This window comes from Triticum aestivum, chromosome 3A, assembly GCF_018294505.1.
Source record: "Triticum aestivum cultivar Chinese Spring chromosome 3A, IWGSC CS RefSeq v2.1, whole genome shotgun sequence".
NCBI classification, from domain to species: Eukaryota; Viridiplantae; Streptophyta; class Magnoliopsida; order Poales; family Poaceae; genus Triticum; species Triticum aestivum.
Genome location: NC_057800.1, coordinates 691,086,401 through 691,105,792, shown reverse-complemented (window position 1 = coordinate 691,105,792; position 19,392 = coordinate 691,086,401). Strand labels below are relative to the sequence as shown.

The 19,392-nt window shown below is 51.6% G+C and overlaps 1 pseudogene; it reads left to right on the top strand.

Annotated features, from left to right (window-relative positions):
- Positions 1 to 6,036: 6,036 nt before the first annotated feature.
- On the top strand, positions 6,037 to 19,051 carry LOC123059152 (glutathione S-transferase 3-like; annotated as a pseudogene).
- Positions 19,052 to 19,392: the final 341 nt, after the last annotated feature.

The window sequence follows — 19,392 nt, the reverse complement described above, 5'->3', positions numbered from 1 at the left end:
GCCGGGCAAACCCAACTGTTGACCCAAGACATGATTCGGAGCCGATGCATATAATGTTATAAGTTCAGGGTGCCACACTTGTGAAAGTGTTCGAACTTCTCACACCATATTGTGGGGTACTTAAGCCCCTGGCGTATTGGCCGTACCAAAGTGTACGGGTGCAACATGTCATTAATGAACATATATAAAAAAGATTAATGCAATAATAGACAAAAGCTATGCATTGTTTATTAAAAAGGCTGCGATCAAAGCAGAACGATACAAATAGTGCGATAAGCAAAAGGCGGGACTATTTAGCATGTCCTATTCAGGGGCAGGCTGTGGAATGGTATGTGAAACAGGTATATTTTTTGTCATAGAGACCACCTGGGAGTTCCATAATGTGGCGTAACTTTCTGCTTCCCTGGTTCTTGCATCGTTTGTGCGGCAATTGTACTGCCGGACAGGCCTTCCGAAGAATGGAGTCCTGAAAGTAAGAGAAAATTTAAAAATCGGTAGCCCCTAGTGCGGTTTAAGCCGTGTTTCGGGCGTGCCGTGATGGTGCCCCTCTCCCTGTGCCCATGGTATTTCCAGAGCGTAGTTATGTACGCGAAGCACTAGTTTCACAATTTCACGAGGGCTGGGGTTGGGTCCGCATTGCTACGCTTGTTCGGAACGTGCCAGACGGTCTTGTTGTAGGTTACTCCGGGCGCGCTTGAAGGTGTCCGGACGTTTAATAGCCGGACTGGAGAATTGCCTTGAAAGGCTGCTTTGCACTTCTGCTGCGAGAGCCGCCGTATGCTCCTCCGTTCAGAGAGAGCGTTCGGTGTTTCCATTGAGTGTAATGACGCCTCGAGGGCCTAGCATCTTGAGCTTAAGGTATGCGTAGTGCGGTACCGCATTGAACTTGGCAAATGCGGTCTGCCCGAGCAGTGCGTGATAGCCACTGCGGAACGGGACTATGTCGAAGATTAACTCCTCGCTTCAGAAATTATCTGGAGATCCGAAGACCACTTCAAGTGTAACTGAGCCTGTACAGTTGGCCTCTACACCTGGTATGACACCTTTAAAGGTCGTTTTAGTGGGTTTAATCCTCGAAGGATCGATGCCCATTTTTCGCACTGTATCCTGATAAAGCAGGTTCAGGCTGCCGCCGCCGTCCATAAGGACTCTAGTGAGGTGAAATCCGTCAATAATTGGGTCTAGAACCAATGAGGCGAATCCGCCGTGATGGATGCTAGTGGGGTGGTCCCTTCGATCAAAAGTGATCGGGCAGGAGGACCATGGGTTGAACTTTGGGGCGACTGGCTCCATCGCGTATACGTCCCTTAACGCACGCTTCCGCTCCCTCTTGGGGATGTGGGTTGCGTATATCATGTTCACCGTCCGCACTTGTGGAGGGAATCCCTTCTGTCAACTGTTGTTCGGCGGCCGGGGCTCCTCCTCGTCATCGCTATGCAGCCCCTTGTCTCTATTTTCGGCATTTAACTTGCCTGCCTGCTTGAACACCCAACAATCCCTGTTGGTGTGATTGGCTAGCTTTTCAGGGGTGCCATGTATCTGGCACAAGCGGTCAAGTATTCGGTCCAAACTGGACGTGCCCGGAGTATTTCTTTTGAATGACTTTTTCCGCTGACTGGATTTATAGCCTTTGATCCGGCATTAACTGCCGTATCCTCAGCATTGTCGCCGTTAATGCAGCGCTTTTGCTTGTTGCGACGCGACCTGCCACTGCTGTCCTTGGTATCCGAATTACCAGAGCAAGCCAGCTGTCTTCTCCCGCACAAAAGCGGGTCATGAGTGTCGTGAGGGCTGCCATAGATTTCGGCTTTTCCTGTCCAAGGTGCCGGGCGAGCCACTCGTCACGGATATTATGCTTGAAGGCCGCTAGGGCTTCTGCGTCCGGAGAGTCGACAATTTGATTTTTCTTTGTTAGGAACCGTGTCCAGAATTGCCTGGCCGACTCCTCTGGCTGCTGAATTATGTGGCATAGGTCATCAGCGTCTGGTGGTCGCACATAAGTGCCGTGTAAATTGTCGAGGAATGCGGCTTCCAGGTCCTCCCAACGACCAATTGATTCTGCTAGCAAGCTGTTAAGCCAATGCCGAGCTGGTCCTTTAAGCTTGAGTGGGAGGTATTTGATGGCATGTAGATCATCGCCGCGGGCCATGTGGATATGAAGGAGATAATCCTCGATCCATACCGCAGGATCTGTTGTGCCATCATATGACTCAATGTTTACGGGTTTAAAAACCTCGGGGATTTGATGATCCATTACTTCATCTGTGAAGCATAGTGGGTGTGCGGCGCCTCTGTACTGGGCTATGTCGCGACGTAGCTCAAATGAGCTTTGTCTATTGCGTTCGGCCCAGCCGGATTTACTATATCCGGAGTGACGATTATTGTCTCGTGCCGTGGGGCGCCCGCGTGATCCATAGATCGATCTTGTTTGCCTTGCCTTGTCCTTCAATATATCTCGCAAGTCTAGCACATTTTTCCGTGCCTTGGTATTTTTTGAGCGGCGCTGGGGTGCGGCTTGAGTGGAGGCCCGAGAGGCCTCTCTGTCGCGGCCGCGGGGTGGCCGGACGGCCGCATCATGCGCTGGTGATGTAGGTTTAGGTGCTTCCTCCTCTAATCGGGGTAGCAACCTGCGCTTTGGGTAGCTCTTGGAGGGGCGTTCGAGTTCATACTCTTCGGCCGCAAGTACTTCAGTCCATCTGTCGGCTAGCAAATCTTGATCAGCTCTAAGTTGTTGCTGTTTTTTCTTGAGGCTGCTTGCCGTGGCCATAAGCCTGCGTTTGAAACGCTCTTGTTCGACGGGATCCTCCGGCACGATGAATTCGTCGTCGTCGAGGCTTGCCTCGTCTCTGGAGGAAGGCATATAATTATCGTCCTCGACCTCTCTGTCTGCCGCTCTCTCATGAGGGCTGGCTTCTCCATCCTCCTGTGCTGAATCTTGCTGGAGGGGATTTTCTTCGGCACTGTCCGGAGTGTTATTATCTCCCGTGCCGGAATCACCGTTTTTGTTTTGGCGGGGTTTAGAGCGGCGCCGCTGACGCCGGCGCTTAGGCTGTTTCTTGGTGGGGTCATCCTCCGCTGTTCCATCGCCATCTCCTTCTTTTGGGGTGTGCATCATGTATATGTCATATGACGAGGTGGATTTCCAGTGCCCTATAGGCGCTAGTTCTTGATCGTCTCCTGCATCGGCGTCCATACCGTCGATGTCTTCGGAGTCGAAGTCGAGCATGTCGGTTAAATCATCGACAGTGGCTACAAAGTGGGTGGTGGGTGGGCTTTGAATTTCTTCATCATCCGCATCCCAACCTTGCTGACCGTAGTCTGGCCAGGGCTCTCCTGATAAAGAGAGAGACTTTAGTGAATACAAAATATCGCCGAAGGGCGAGTGCTGAAAGATGTCCGTGACGGTGAACTCCATAATTGGTGCTCAATCGGATTCGATCGGCAAGGGCACGGAGGGCTCGGAGTCCGGAGCGGAGTCCGGCGCCTTGGAGTCACGGGCTTCGCAGGGGACAAAGCTGGTGTTCGGCTCGATCACCGTAGAGATTGCAGCCCCCGAGGCGGCGTCCAACCACCCATCCTCGATCGGCGCAGTTGGCTCCGAATTAAGGGTCGGAGCTGATGCGGGTGCGGCCTCTAGGACACTGTTCGGCGGAAGAGCTAGATCATGCCCATCGTGACAGTGCGGCGTGCTCGGCTGTGGCTCGAATCCGTCGAAGATCAAGTCTCTGCGGATGTCAGCCGTGTAGTTTAGACTTCCAAATCTGACCTGATGGCCAGGTGCATAGATTTCGATCTGCTCCAGATGGCCAAGCGAATTGGCCCGCAGTGCGAAGCCGCCGAAGACGAAGATCTGTCCGGGGAGAAAAGTCTCACCCTGGACAGCATCGTTGTTGATGATCGGAGGAGCCATCGGGCCTAAAAGTGATGACACAGAGGAACTCTCAATGAAAGCACCAATGTCGGCGTCAAAACCGGCGGATCTCGGGTAGGGGGTCCCGAACTGTGCGTCTAGGCGGATGGTAACAGGAGACAAGGGACACGATATTTTTACCCAGGTTCGGGCCCTCTCGATGGAGGTAAAACCCTACTCCTGCTTGATTAATATTGATGATATGGGTAGTACAAGAGTAGATCTACCACGAGATCAAGGAGGCTAAACCCTAGAAGCTAGCCTATGGTATGATTGTTGTTCGTCCTATGGACTAAAACCCTCCGGTTTATATAGACACCAGAGAGGGCTAGGGTTACACAGAGTCGATTACAATTATAGGAGATCTATATATCCGTATCGCCAAGCTTGCCTTCCACGCCAAGGAAAAGTCCCTTCCGGACACGGGACGAAGTCTTCAATCTTGTATCTTCATAGTCCAGGAGTCCGGCTGAAGGTATAGTCCGGCTATCCAGACACCCCCTAATCCAGGACTCCCTCAGTGAGCGTAACACGACATGGGAGTGTTCCATGCAATGTACGCCAGAGGAAGATTTTTACCTTTGCTGGACAAGATAGCTTCCAGATCTTGCTCCAAACAGGATTAGCATTGGATCTACCCATACCATTCATATATTGCAATTTTCTTCCATGCTGTTTGTTCCATTCCTCCCAATAAGCCGATCGAACAGTGAACAACCCATTTCTTGTGAAACTCCAAGCTATGAAATCCGACATTTCATGTATCGGAAGGGGGATTGCAAGTACACTTTGAGCGTCAATTGGCCACAACGTTTGTCTCACCAAGTCTTCATTCCAATAACTCGTAATTGGGTCAATAAGATCAGAAACCTTTGACAAAAGTTGCCTCCTTCTAGGAGTAATTATTTTCCTATTTGCACAATTGGGGATCCATGCATCTTCCCAAATATCAATTTTTTGTCCGTTTCCAACTCGCCAGATATAGCCATTCCTTAGAGAGTTAACCCCCGCCATAATGCTTTGCCAGGTGAAAGAGGCACCCTTATTTAGATTTGCATTCATTAAATCGCCATCCGGGAAATATTTAGCTCTGAGGATTGTGGCACATAACGATTCTGGATTATCAAGCAAACGCCACGCTTGCTTGGCTAGTAATGCCAAATTGAAGCAATGTATATCTCAGAATCCTGTTCCTCCTTGTTTTTTTGGGACACACATTTTCCACCACGCCATCCAATGCATCCTTTTCTGATTGTCCTCGTCACCCCACCAAAATTGCGACATCGCGTCAATGATTCCTTTACATTTTTTAGGAACTTTAAAGACGGACATAGCATAAGCTGGGATAGCTTGTACAACAGATTTAAGTAGAATTTCCTTTCCTCCCATGGATAACTACTTCTTCTTCCATCCACTATTTTTTGTAATAATGCGATCAATTAAGAATTGGAAGCAATCACTTTTGTCCATGCCCACATTTGCAGGTAAACCCAAATACTCCCTTCATTCCCTTATACAAGGCCACTATGAAAAATACATTTTGCATCTATACAAGGCCACTAACAGTAATTGATGCCATATTTAATGATGTTTTCTCGTAGTAGCAATTTGTTTAAATTTGCATGCATGTAGTCATAATGATATTGTGCTACTTCCTTCTCATTTCTCCCTTGCATGCATGCGTTCATATTAATAATTTCGGTTACCGAGAAAAAAATTTGACTTACAAAGCAGTCATTAAATTTTGCCTTGGCACCTGTATTTTGAGTTTGTGGCCTTGTATAAGGGAATGGAGGGAGTATTTGTCATTGAGGGCTTCAGTCATAATATTCAGTGTTGTGCAGATTTGCGCTCTATCTTCTACTTTCGTATTGGGACTAAAGAAAATATTACATTTTTCAACGCTCACCAATAGCCCTGAGGATTGTATAATACTTTGTTAGACTTGTTCTTATTGATGCTCGCCACTCGGGCCTAGAAGGGCAGCCACGGTCGCCGAGCGCGATGTGGAAGCTTGTGGCTTCCAGGTCAGCCAGCACCGCTCGATATATATATGGAAATGCAGACAGAGCACATAGAGGAGAGAAGCCAAGGCGAGCGAGCAAGCAAGCAGCAGGAAGGAAGGGATGGCGGCGATCAAGCTGTACGGGATGATGCTGTCGCCCAACGTGACGCGTGTGGTGACGGTGCTCAACGAGCTGGGCCTCGACTTCGACTACATCGACGTCGACCTCCGCACTGGCGCCCACAAGCACCCCGACTTCCTCAAGCTCAACGTACACCCCCCTCCCCAGCTCTGTCGTTAATTAGGCGTTCCTGGCCAAGATCCGATAGATGATTTCATTTATTTACCTCCTCCTTTGGTTGCTTGTTTGCAGCCTTCACTACCAGAAAAACTTGTTTCGCCGACGGCCATATCTATGCCGACGGCCCCCGTCGGCATATATGGGCATACCCCGACGGCCCAATAAAAGCCGTCGGCGTAGAAAGGCCGTCGGCGTATAACCATCTATGCCGACGGGGGCCGTCAGCATAGATAAGCCGTCGGCGTTTCTCCGAATATACCGACGGGGGTCGTCGGCATAGAGCAGGCCGTCGGCATATCGCGTGGGCCCGTCTACCCGGGCGGCGACAACAGTTTGACGGCATCAGGCTACACCGACGGGCTAACGGTGGCCGTCGGCATAGCTACGCCGACGTCATCGATCCGCCGCGCCGCCACGTCATCGATCTGCGTCGTTCGTCGGTCCCGTGGGGTGGCATTTCTATGCCGACGGCTAGGCCGTCGGCATAGGCCTGGCCCATGGTTTTTGCCGTAGGCGTTTAGATTTCTAATAATATTTTTATATTTTTTGTATTTTCTCTTATTTTTTTATTTTTTTTCAATACTAATTTCATTAACTTAAATGTACAGAAAACATATATCGATTGCCCCCCACACGGGCCTTCTTCCGTCGTGTCACGGAGAGGTTAGACGGGATGGGCCGGGTACCTGTGGGGGGTAGCAATGCTGCCAGGTGTTGCGGTGGGCCCTCCTACGGTTGTGGAAACGTGGTGGCAGGTGCAGGCATGCGGCTCTGGGGTGTGCCCCCTCCCCCCTCACGGGCGTCGATGCCGCCGTGCCCCGGAGGGGGGAAGCGGCCACGTCGGGCCGACGCAGAGGGAATCTTGGGGTGGGTTGTGCCGGGACTATGTTAGGGGTGTAGCTATGGCTCGGCTATGATAACAAGGTGAAAAGGTCCACCGGTCAAACTACATCCAGCGAAAGTCAAAGGGATAGACCCGGCGGTCGTCTGTGTCAGGGTTAGACGGGACGGGGTACCTGGGGGTAGCAATGCCGCCAGGTGTTGCGGTGGCCCTCCTACGGTTATATAAGCATGGTGGCAGGCGTAGGCACCCGGCACGCGGCTTGTATGAGGTCCCGTTGCGACGCTCTGGTGGCATTGCTACCCCCCTAGGGCCCCCGTCCCGCCTAACCCTGTAGCATTTGACCACGGGATCTACCCCTTTGACTTTGCACGGACGGGCTTCGAGCAGTAGACGTATCCACCCGGTTGTGTAAGGTCAGCCCATAGGCCCACGGCAACATCTGGCCCAGATGTTTCTCCAAAGTGTTCCTATGGGCTGACCTAACACAACCGGTGGGGAGGTCCACTGGTCAAAGCCCGTCCGTGCAAAGTCAAAGGGTTAGATCCCGTGGTCAAACGCTACAGGGTTAGGCGGGACGGGGGCACTAGGGGTAGCAATGCCACCGGAGCGTCGCACCGGGCCCTGATACATGCGGGGTGGTGTGGTGGCATGTCCGAAGAGGCGGGACGCGTCTCCGGTGCGTGGCCCCCCCTCACGGACGGCGATGACACGGTAGTATACGTTCTGCGGTAACGATGCAACGTCAATATTACTAAATACTCCGAGCGCGATAAAATCATGAGTTTTTTTTTGCACGACGTAGGCACATGTGCTATAGGAACGATGATATTTTTTCATAATTTTTGGTGATGGAGAAGTATCCCAAAAATTCCCTCTACGCGGATTGCCCTTCGCGCGTCTACGGCTGTGGCCGGCGGCCTCCGGGGGCTAGCATGCCGCCAAATCTTGCGTAGGCGGCCTCTCACAAGTCTGGAAGTGTTGTGGCGGTTGCAAACACCCGGCACGCGTGTCCGGGGTGTGCCCCCCCTCACGAATGGCGGCGCCGCCAGCACCTGGAGGGGGGAAACGGACGCGTGGGGTCTACACGGAGGGGATCTTGCTGTGGGTCTGGCCCGGATGTTGCTCCAAAGTGTTCCTATGGGCTGACCTAACACAATCGGGTGGGGAGGTCCACTGGTCAAAGCCCGTCCGTGCAAAGTCAAAGGGCTAGATCCCGTGGTCAAATGCTACAGGGTTAGGCGGGACGGGGGCACTGGGGGGGGGGTAGCAATGCCACCAGAGTGTCGCACCGGGCCCTCATACATGCGGGGTGGTGTGGTGGCATGTCCGAAGAAGCGGAACGCGTCTCCGGTGCGTGGCCCCCCCTCACGGACGGCGATGACACGGTAGTAGACGTTCTGCGATAACGATGCGGCATCAATATTACTAAATACTCGGAGCGCGATAAAATCATGAGTTTTTTTGCACGAGTGGGCACATGTGCTATAGGAAGGATGGTATTTTTTCATAATTTTTGGTGATGGAGAAGTATCTGAAAAATTCCCTCTACGCGGATTGCCCTTCGCGTGTCTACGGTTGTGGCCGGCGGCCTCCGGGGCCTAGCATGCCGCCAAATCTTGCGCAGGCGGCCTCTCACAAGTCTGGAAGTGTTGTGGCGGTTGCAAACGCCCGGCACGCGTGTCCGGGGTGTGCCCCCCCTCACGGACGGCGCCACCGCCGGCACCTGCAGGGGGGAAACGGACGCGTGGGGTCTACACGGAGGGGATCTTACTGTGGGTCTGGCCCGGATGTTGCTCCAAAGTGTTCCTATGGGCTGACCTAACACAACCGGATGGGGAGGTCCACTGGTCAAAGCACGTCCGTGCAAAGTCAAAGGGCTAGATCCCGTGGTCAAACCCTGACACAGACCTTTGACTTTGCACGGACGGGCTTTGACCAGTGGACCTCCCCACCCGGTTGTGTTAGGTCAGCCCATAGGAACACTTTGGAGCAACATCCGGGCCAGACCCACAGCAAGATCCCCTCCGTGTAGACCCCACGCGTTCGTTTCCCCCCTCCAGGTGCCGGCGGCGGTGCCGTCCGTGAGGGGGGCACACCCCGGAGATGCGTGCCGCCTCTTCGGACATGCCACCACACCACCCCACATGTATGAGGGCCCGGTGCGACGCTCCGGTGGCATTGCTACCCCGCAGTGCCCCCGTCCTGCCATGTAGACCTCACGGGCGTCGCTGCCGCCGTGTCCCGGAGGGGGGAAACGGCCACGTCGGGCCGACACGGAGGGTATCTTTGGGTGGTTGCCGGAATGGTGTTGGGGGGTGCAGCACATGCCGTAACAAAAAAATAAAAATAAAAAATGCCATAAAAAAATAAAAAAATGCAAAGTATCTATGCCGATGGCTTAGCCGTCGGCATAGCAGCGCACATGTCCACGGATCGATGACGTGGCAAAGGGGCAGGCCTATGCCGATGGCCAGGCCGTCGGCATAGGGCCGACCTTATCGCCTTGGCGGTTCGCCCCCACCACCCACTCGTCATCCATCTCCCCCTTCCTCCTCGACCCACACCCGCGCCGCGCCGCCCACCACCTCCGCCGCCCGCCCTGAGCACGCCACCGCCGGCCCCGAGCCCGCTGCCGCCCGCGCCTCCCCGCCACGACCCCGCGCCGCCCCGCCCCGAGCCCGCCGCCGCCCGCGCCGCCCCTCCCCGACCCCGCGCCGGTCGCCCGCACCGACCCCGCGCCGCCCCGCCCCGACTCCGGCCGCCCCGACCCCGCGCCTCCCCGCCCCAACTCCGGCCGCCCCGCCCCGACCCCGCGCCTCCCCGCCCCCACTCCGGCCGCCCTGCCCCGACCCCGCGGCTCCCCGCCCCGACCTCGCGCCGGCCGCCCCGCCCCGTCCCTGCGCCGGCCGCCCCGCCCCTACCCTGCGCCTCCCCGCCCCAACTCCGGCCGGCCCTCTCGAAGGTGATTTTTTTTGAAGTTTTTAGTGTTTTTTAGTAATTTTGTAGCTTGTTAGATATATATAGTTAGATAGGTATTTAGGTAGGTATTTAGATAGGTATTTAGATAGTTAGATACATAGTTAGATAGATAGTTAGATAGGTAGATAGTTAGATAGATAGATATATGTTGGTTAGATGAGATGCTATATAGATAGATAGTTAGATAGGTAGATAGTTAGTAAAAAAATTTGGTTAGATGAGATGCTATATGTTGCATACCTTGATGAATATGTGATAACGATGATGAATAGGTGATAATGATGATGATGAATATGTCATGACGATGATGAATATATTGTTAATGTTGTTAGTTTTTTGCCTACATGATGCAAAAATAAATGAATGCATGTTTAAATGTTTTAAATATGCTCTATGAGTTGTGATGTTCTAATTTTTTGTCGCGATGGAATTTGCAGGCTTTGTGGTTTCGCATTTCATTGGAGTGACCGTTGTCCGACGTGTTGGTCCCCCTGAGCATCCCTCTGCTGTTCGACTACTTCCTCTACAGCCGAGGGTGAGCTACAAGTCCATCTCCTCCAATTTTTCATATCACTAGATTTCATTCTCAAGTCAACTGACGTAACCTAGGCGTCTCCCGTCCGAAAGGGTTGCATCGATAAATATGCATTCAATTGCATATTTATCACCGCAGCTCTTTTGGATTGTCCAGCGTTTTCCATGGACAGCCCGAGGATGTGTAGATTGGGTATGTTCTCCATGTTCTACCCCATTCCGAGACAGGATTTCGGCGGCGCCTCCCCATTGTTCTCCGGAGCACATTCTCTCGGCTATTTGCCGAGACGTGTATCTGGAGAATAGCGGGGAGGTGCTGCCGAAATTTTGTCTCAGAACAGGGTAGAATGGAGAACATACTCAATCTACACATCCTCGGGTGGGATTAGGACCCATCTTTACCTATTAGAGATGTAGGTGGATTAAACGCGGTAGAAACTGAAAATTTGATGTGATTAATTTAAGTGAATCCTTAATTATGTTGTGTGGGTTGCAAAAAAGCAGAGGATGGCAGATAATCAGTGGATGTACAGTGGTTTTATCCGTCGGAATCGAGTAACATCAGAGTGGATCGCGAAAACCGATGTGTATTTGAAGGAGATATTCCGTCGTCCAATGAGAATTATCCCACCATGTCCTTGTGCGAGATGTGCCAGACGTCACCGTAGAAATTAGACGGACATGAGTGAGCACCTTCGCACGCACGGATATATGCCAAACTTTGACATGCCACCGATAAACATAGCCGAGCAGGACCGTGGTAGAGAGGAGGTGATGCGACAACGCATTGATGGATATGAGGACGACGGGGTTAGGGACATGCTAGATGATGTCATTGTTGCAGAAACGGCAAATGCAACACCTTTAGAGAATGAACCAGAGGAGCCGGAGGCAACCGCAAAGGCCTTCTTGGAGGTCTTGGCCTCATTGAAGAAACCTCTTTATGCGGGTGCGAAAATATCTCAGCTGGATGCCATCTTGCAACTGATTGCAGTCAAGACTGGGTACGGCTGTAGCCAGAAATGCTTCGAAGCATTCCTGGGAGTATGGGCTAACAACCTCCCTGAGGGTCATGAACTGCCGAAAAGCATGTACGATACAAAGAAAATCATGAAGGCACTCTCTATGGATTATGAGAAAATAGATGTTTGCCCGAGGAATTGCCTTTTGTTTAGGCACGAGTATGCGGATGACAAGTACTGTAGGAAGTGCGGTTCGTCTCGGTACATTGAGGTGGTCGGTGAGGATGGTGAGAAAAAGCAGCTAACCATCCCCGTTAAGGTTCTTCGGTATCTTGATTTTATAAAAAGACTGCAGCGCCTTTTCATCACGAAGGAGTCTACCAAAATGATGAAGTGGCACAAGGAAGGTATAAGGTACAATCCAAAAAAAATCGTACATCCATCGGGTGGGGAAGCATGGAAGTCATTCGATGAAGAATACCCCGAGGAAGCAGCCGAGGCTGGGAATGTAAGAATAGCCATATCAGGTGATGGGTTGGATCCATATGGTATGTCGTCCAATCCATACAGCTGCTGGCATGTGTTTGTAATTCCGCTCAATCTTCCTCCCGGTGCCCTAATGCAACGGAAGACCATGTTCTTGTCGCTCATCATTCTGGGGCCTGACTACCCGGGAAAGCAATTGGGTGTGTTTATGCAGCCGCTTGTGGATGCTTTGCACCATTCTTGGTACTTTCCGAGGTTGACATACGACCGGGATCTGCAGAGAAATTTCTTGATGAAAGCTTGGTTGCACTATTGCATGCATGACTTTCCCGGCTATGCTCTATTCTGCGGATGGTGTACAAGTGGTAAGATGCCATGCCCAGTGTGCATGCAGGCTCTGCGAATGATTTGGCTGAGTAAGGGTGGCAAGTATGTAGCCTTTGACCTTCATCGATAGTTCCTCCCTCCAGACCATCTAGACAGGGAAGACAAGAAGAACTTCACGAAAGGCCGGGTTGTTCATGAAGTAACCGAGATTCCAACATTTTCGGGGGCAGATGTTCTTGCTCAGCTAAAAGCTCTCAAGCCTAAAGTCAAAGGCAAAGGCAAAGCCAAAGCCAAAGGCTTCGAGGGATATGGTGAGACGCACAACTGGACGCACATTACCCCCTTCTCGCAGCTTCCCTATTTCAAGGACCTCAAACTTCCTTACAATATTGATGTGATGCACACCGAAAAGAATGTGGCAGAGTCCCTTTTCCACACGATCCTCAACATTCCTGATAAGACAAAGGATAACGTAAAAGCTAGAGCTGATCAACAGAGAATTTGTGATAGACCACGCCTGAACATGAAGCCTCCCACAGGCGGTCGAAAAAACTGGTTCAAGCCAGATGCTGACTTTGTCCTTAAACCGCCAAAAAAAGAAGTACTTATGTGGCTGAAACAAATTTTGAAGTTCACCGATGGTTATGCATCGAATATAAGTAAGGGAGTCAATCTTTCAACGGGCAAAGTGACCGGCCTGAAGAGTCATGACTACCATGTATGGATTGAGCGGATAATGCCGGTGATGGTTCGAGGCTATGTCCCCGAGCATGTCTGGCGAGTGCTTGCCGAGCTTAGCCATTTCTTCCGCACGCTCTGTGCTAAAGAAGTAAGTAAAGAGGTGATTGAAAAATTGCATAAGAAGGCACCGGAGTTGATAGTCAAGCTAGAGAAGATCTTTCCGCCAGGATTCTTTACTCCGATGACACATCTCATTCTGCACCTCGCGAACGAGGTATTGTTGGGGGGCCCTGTGCAAAATCGCTGGCAGTACGGCCCTGAGAGGCAGAACAAGCATCTCCGACGGAAATGTGGAAACAAAGCTAAGATTGAAGCTTCCATAGCTAAGGCAGTTATCCTAGAGGAGGTGTCAGACCTCAGGACATCATACTATCCAGACCATGTTCCCCATCTGCATAACAAGGTGCCTCGATACAATATAGAAGAGCCCAAGTATCAACCCAGTCTCGATCTATTCAATGCGCAAGGTGGGAGGGCTGGGGCCTTGAAATCTTATAACATGCCACGACAAGAGTGGGAGGACCTCATGTTCTATATCTTGCACAACATCAAGGAAGTTGAGGAAGTGTGGATGAGGTAATACCACTACACCATTCCTTTATGTCTTCCACATCATCATGTTTCATGTTCACTTAGTCCCGGTCTAACACCGCTTATCTTTTTTTAGTGATTTCGTTCAAGAGGAATGGATGGGAGTGAATCCTCCTACTGAGGCGGAGGCACTTACTCTTCTCCGTCATGTAAACCCTGGACGTAAAAATTTTGTTGCTTGGTTCATGGAGAAAGTAATTTTCCACACTCCCCTATTAAATACCTACTTCAACATTTATTAGTTAACCGAACTAATGCACGCAACAATTTCCATTATACTTGTAGGGAAAAGATTCGAACATATCTATGGATGATGAATTGGGATGGGTTTCCATGGGTTTTGACCCTGCCGTCATGACATGTAAAAAGTATGATGTGAATGGGTATCGCTTCCATACAGAGGAGCACCAAAACAGCCGCCCCGATCCCAAAACTATAAATACTGGAGTGTACACCCCTGGTCAAAATTCAGTAGACTACTACGGAAGGGTACAAAATATATACGAGGTTAAATTCCGCCAGGGGCGTGAGACCCTAAGTCTGCCTGTGTTCAAATGTCGATGGTTCGATCCGCGGGAGGGGGTAAAACATACGCCTTCCATTGGTTTGGTCGAAGTTAAACCATCAACCGTCTATGCCGGAGCCGATCTCTTCATTGCGGATACCCAAGCTACACAAGTATATTATCTGCCTTACCCATGCCAGAAAGTGTATCTAAAGGGTTGGGAAGTTGTGTTCAAGGTGTCGCCACATGGTAAGCTACCAGACCCGAATGAAGACGATTACTACAACATTAACCCCATGACATACGAGGGAGTGTTCTATCAAGAGCAACCTGATGATGATGATGATGATGATGTGGTTAGAAACGATGACGCTAGACCATTGGGTGATGATGATGTGGACCCAAACGTCGACGATGCACGGAATGATGGTGAGACCATTGTCAATGAAAATGACATACTTATGCTAGAAAAGTTAAATGAAGACGCTGACGACGAGGAAGAGCCTCCACCTCCGTCGGACAACGAAGATGATATGATTGATAGTGATGATGAGACGGACCGAGAAAGAGGTTACAACAGTGATGATTCATATGGGTTCTAGCAGATGTACGTTTCAAGTATTTTTTTCTATAGTTTAGGAATATGCCTTTTTATGCATTTTTATTAATGTGTTTATTATCATGCCTTTTCCTTCATTTCATTAATTTACTAATTGCTTTTTCTCTTTTCAATGCAGGTTCATGGAACATGGGCAAGGGGAAGGCTGACGGCGTGGGTTTCCTACGCAAGGTCGTCGGCCTGCCTAGTCGAAGTGGTCGAGCACGTAATCCTCCCCCTCGGCTACTTGACAATGACTCCTCACAGGGAGGTCGAGGGAGAGGTGCCCCTAGAGGAGGAGGGGGCGGGGGGAGAGCCTCTAGAGGACGAGGTGCTGGGGGGAGAACCACTACAGGGGGTCGCGGCCAGAAAGAGCGCACCCTCACCGACTTAGGGGTGTTGTCTTCGAGGCCCTCCTCTAGTGAGGTACCCTCCTCTAGTGAGGTACACTCTAGGGAGGTACACTCTAGGGAGGATGAGGAGGAGGAGGTGGTGGTGGAGGAGGAGGAGGAGGTGGAGGAGGAGGCAGGCGAGGAGGAGGAGGAGGAGGAGGTTGGGGAGGAGGTTGGGGAGGGGGAGGCAGGCGAGGAGGAGGGTGGTGGCGGGGATGATGGTGGTGACGGGAAGGGGGTTGACAAGAAGGGGTGGCTGCGTGGCAACGCAAAGCTACCAAAGCAGGTTCCTGCTACTGAGGAGCAGAAGTGGCTCATTGAGCCCACGGGAAAAGAGTAAGTGGTTCATTATTTTGCTTGTCACATGCTTATTCCGGCTGTTATTTATTTTGCTTGTCACATTCTAATAGTTCATTCTTTTGCAGCAACTGGATATATTCTAAAGGGGTCCGTATTCCCAACGGCCTCATCACCGTCTTGCTGAAGTTATATTGGCCGGGGTTGTACTGTCCTGATCCAGTCAGGCAGCCGGACCATCGGGTTTTGGCCACGCGCTGGGACCACTGGGAAGCGGCCCGCCATGCGGACCATGAGACCCATGCCAAGGCCGTGATCACTACTTTCTGGGTGAGTTCTCTTCAGAAGCACAAGTCCATTCTAGTTTCATGAATGATTTAACTCATGGCTTCTTCCATTCTTGTTTCATGCATGATTGTAGAAATTCTATCGAGTTCTTCCGGAGCACAGGGCTAGAGCGGACCAGATCGTGCTGCGCCAATGCAAGAAGAAGGCCCGCCAGATGCAGTACGAGGTGCGCTATGTGGCCATCTCCACATACTACCATGACGTTCTTGGTGTGAAGATGACCAAGGAAGAAGCGCGGAGGATGGGCATTACCTTGGAGAGGCCCGAGTTCTTGGCGGTAAGTATAAAAGATTTTTCATTATGCTTTCATATATTATGCTTTCATTACCTTGTGGTACATTATGCTTTATGCTTTATGCTTCCATAACACCAATTTGGACACACCTACATGCCATTATGCTTTTATTATGTAGGTGTGTCCAAATTGGTGTTATGGAAAAGACAAGTCCTGGGCGGCATTGGTGGATCTTTGGTGTGATGAGGCTGGAGCCTGGGCGGCTATGAGAACCAAAAACAAGGCTAACCGAGGGACGGAGGGAGTACATGCTCAGGGAAACCGAAACCACCATCTCCACAAGGCAGTTAATGTATGACTAACCCCATTAAACATTCTTCTTCTTCTATTTACCATCACTTTCTTATGTATGACTAACCTCTGTTTGGTGGTGCAGGAGGAGAAACTGAAGGGGCCGCTCTCACACATGCAGGCATGGGAGATCGCCCATACGCGGAAGGACCCCAAGCCTGGCGAGCCCAAGTACTACGGCAAGAAGACCGCAGGGAGGAAGAAGGCCTACTCCGAAGCGTATCTGAAGTTACATCCTGACACACCTGACCACATTGCGGTGCCCCTGGACGACATGGCGGTGGTGAGGATGGGGCCCAAGGAGAACGGTCGGGAGGCGGTTCTCGATGCTGTGATCACTCCTAGTATCTCCTACACACAGCTTCGTCGGATCGACCCGAGCCTGAGCCAGCGCACGAGCCAGCCAGTGACTAGTACACAGTCCCTCTTTTAGGAGCAACAATCTGTAAGTATTTTCCCTCTTATCTTCATTGCTCACTTCATTTTCCGCATTTAGTAGTTTTATGAGTTCCATCATGTCATACCGTATGCCTACATGGAGTACACACGCCAGGAGACCATGGCGTGGCATCAAAGGCTTTATGAACACCAAGTGCAGAGGGATAGCCAGATGCAGCAGGCTTTTCAGGATATGGCGGCCGGCAGGTGTCCTCAGTTCCCTCCAGCACAATGCCCTCCAGCACAACCAGTGCTGATGAGCTTTGAGGAGTTTGTGGCACAGAACGCTGGCCCCTCGCCGGTTAGTTCATCCCCAATCTATTCACCCAAAGCATGTCATGCCTTTCAACACAGTCATATACCCCGTGCATATGTCTTTTCAACATCCAGAGAACAGGTGGATCTACCGTTGGCGGTGGTCTTCGCAGCACTCCGGAGACACGGAGCCCGACCACTCCAATCCACGGAGGCGGAGGCGGAGGTGGAGGCAGAGGCGGTCTTGGCGGTAGCGCTGCCGCTAGCAGTGACGACCTGGGCTTTGGCCGTCTTGGCGGTGAGGACCTCCGCGGTGCTCGATGATCCTTGTGTGGTGATGATGCTTGAGATGACTTGTGTGTGGTGATGATCATTTAGATGACTTGTGTGCTTCTCTATATGCTTATGCTTATGTTGGTTGTGATGATGTTCATTTAGAGACTTGTGTGTGATGATGCTTATGCATATATTGTTGTGATGGTGCCGGATGATATCCCGTTGTGTTTTATATGTCTATCCCATCATATATATCTGCTGATATGTGCTGCTATTTGAATTGAATTGATCTAAAAACAAACAGAAAAAAGCAAAAAAAGCAAAAGCAAACTATGCCGACGGCTAGGCCGTCGGCATAGGGCTAGCGTGAGCTCCCAGTAGCTGACACGTGGCACCTATGCCGACGGCCTAGCCGTCGGCTTAGTTTAAAAACTGTGCCGACGGCTAGGTCGTCGGCATAGGCGCCCACGCGTCAGCTACTGGGAGCTCTGTATGAAGGACTATGCCAATGGCCTGGCCGTCGGCTTAGTTTCAAACTATGCCGACGGCCCAGCCATCGGCATAGCCCTGGTCCACGAGCAGCGGCTGGTCGCCACGTGGCACACCTATGCTGACGGTCTAGCCGTTGGCATAGTGTTTAAACTAAGCCGACGGCTAGGACGTCGGCATAGGGGTGCCACGTGGCGACCAGTCGTTGGGCAGACTTGACGGCGGCCCCCGTCGGCGTATCAGATATGCCGATGGCTTTTCTATGCCGACGGCCTCCGTGGCTGTGCCGACGCATATGTTGCCGACGGCCCTATGCCGACGGGGGCCGTCGGCATAGGTCTATCCCGACGGGACTCAGGCCTATGCCGACGGCCCTGGCCGTCGGCATAGGGGGTGATTCCGGTAGTGCTTTCGGCCAGATCCCGGCGCTGCAGGACGGGGACAAAGTTGTCTTCGGTAACGATCCTTCCTGCCGCTCCTTCTTAGCTACTCTTGGTTTGCAGCTAGAATAACTCAGACTTCTTCTTGGTATATGTGGATGCATCTCACTCTTAGACTCTCAGTAGGATATATATAGGAGTAGTACTTATACACTGAAAAAGAAAAGAGTGTGGGGATTTGGTCAATAACAAATGAAGCAAGTGCAAGAAGGAACAGATTTACAAGTAGCAATTAACTAGTATAGGCGAGCAAAGATTGAGTCCGAAATTATCGAATTTGGTTGCAGAATCCTGCGCCATCAACCGGTACATTGCCACCAAGTACGGCTCCTCCGGCCCTAACCTGCTGCCAACGCCGTCGGCGAAGATGGAGGCGTGGCTGGAGGTGGAGTCGCACCACTTCTTCCCGTCGGCATAGACCGTGGTGTACGAGCTGCTCATCAAGCCGCTGTTCGGTGCCGCGCCTGACACGGCCGAGGCGGACAAGAAGGCCACCGAGCTCGACAAGCTTCTCGACGTCTACGAGGCCCACCTAGCCGCCGGGAACAAGTACCTGGCCGGTGACGTGTTCACGGCTTCACGCTCGCCGACGCCAACCACATGTCCTGGCTCTTCTTGCTCACCAAGAGCCCCAAGGCGGAGCTGGTTGCGTCACGGCCGCACGTCAAGGCCTGGTGGGAGGAGATCTCCGCCCGACCTGCCTGGGCCAAGACCGTCGCCTGCATCCCCCTCCCGCCCGGCGTCTGAGGTTGCCGACGCCGATGTGCCGGCACCGGTTTGCTTGTTTGTTTTGCTACGGCGAGAATGGAATAAAATCGTGATGCTTAGTAATTACTGTGGAATAAACAGCCGGTTAATCCATGTTAGTGAATCTAAGGTGGTGTTGCTGCTATTGAATGTTCAGAACTTTTGGTAGACGATACCACCTGCCCCACTGATTGCCAAAAAAAGACAACCTCCCACTTCAATTGACAGAACTATAAAATTACCCGTGGCAGCAGGCCCGGCAGGCGACGCGTGACGCCTGCCTCCATAGCCGGTGGTGGCAAGGCTTGCCGCCACGGCCCATGGTGACATCCTTTGCATCA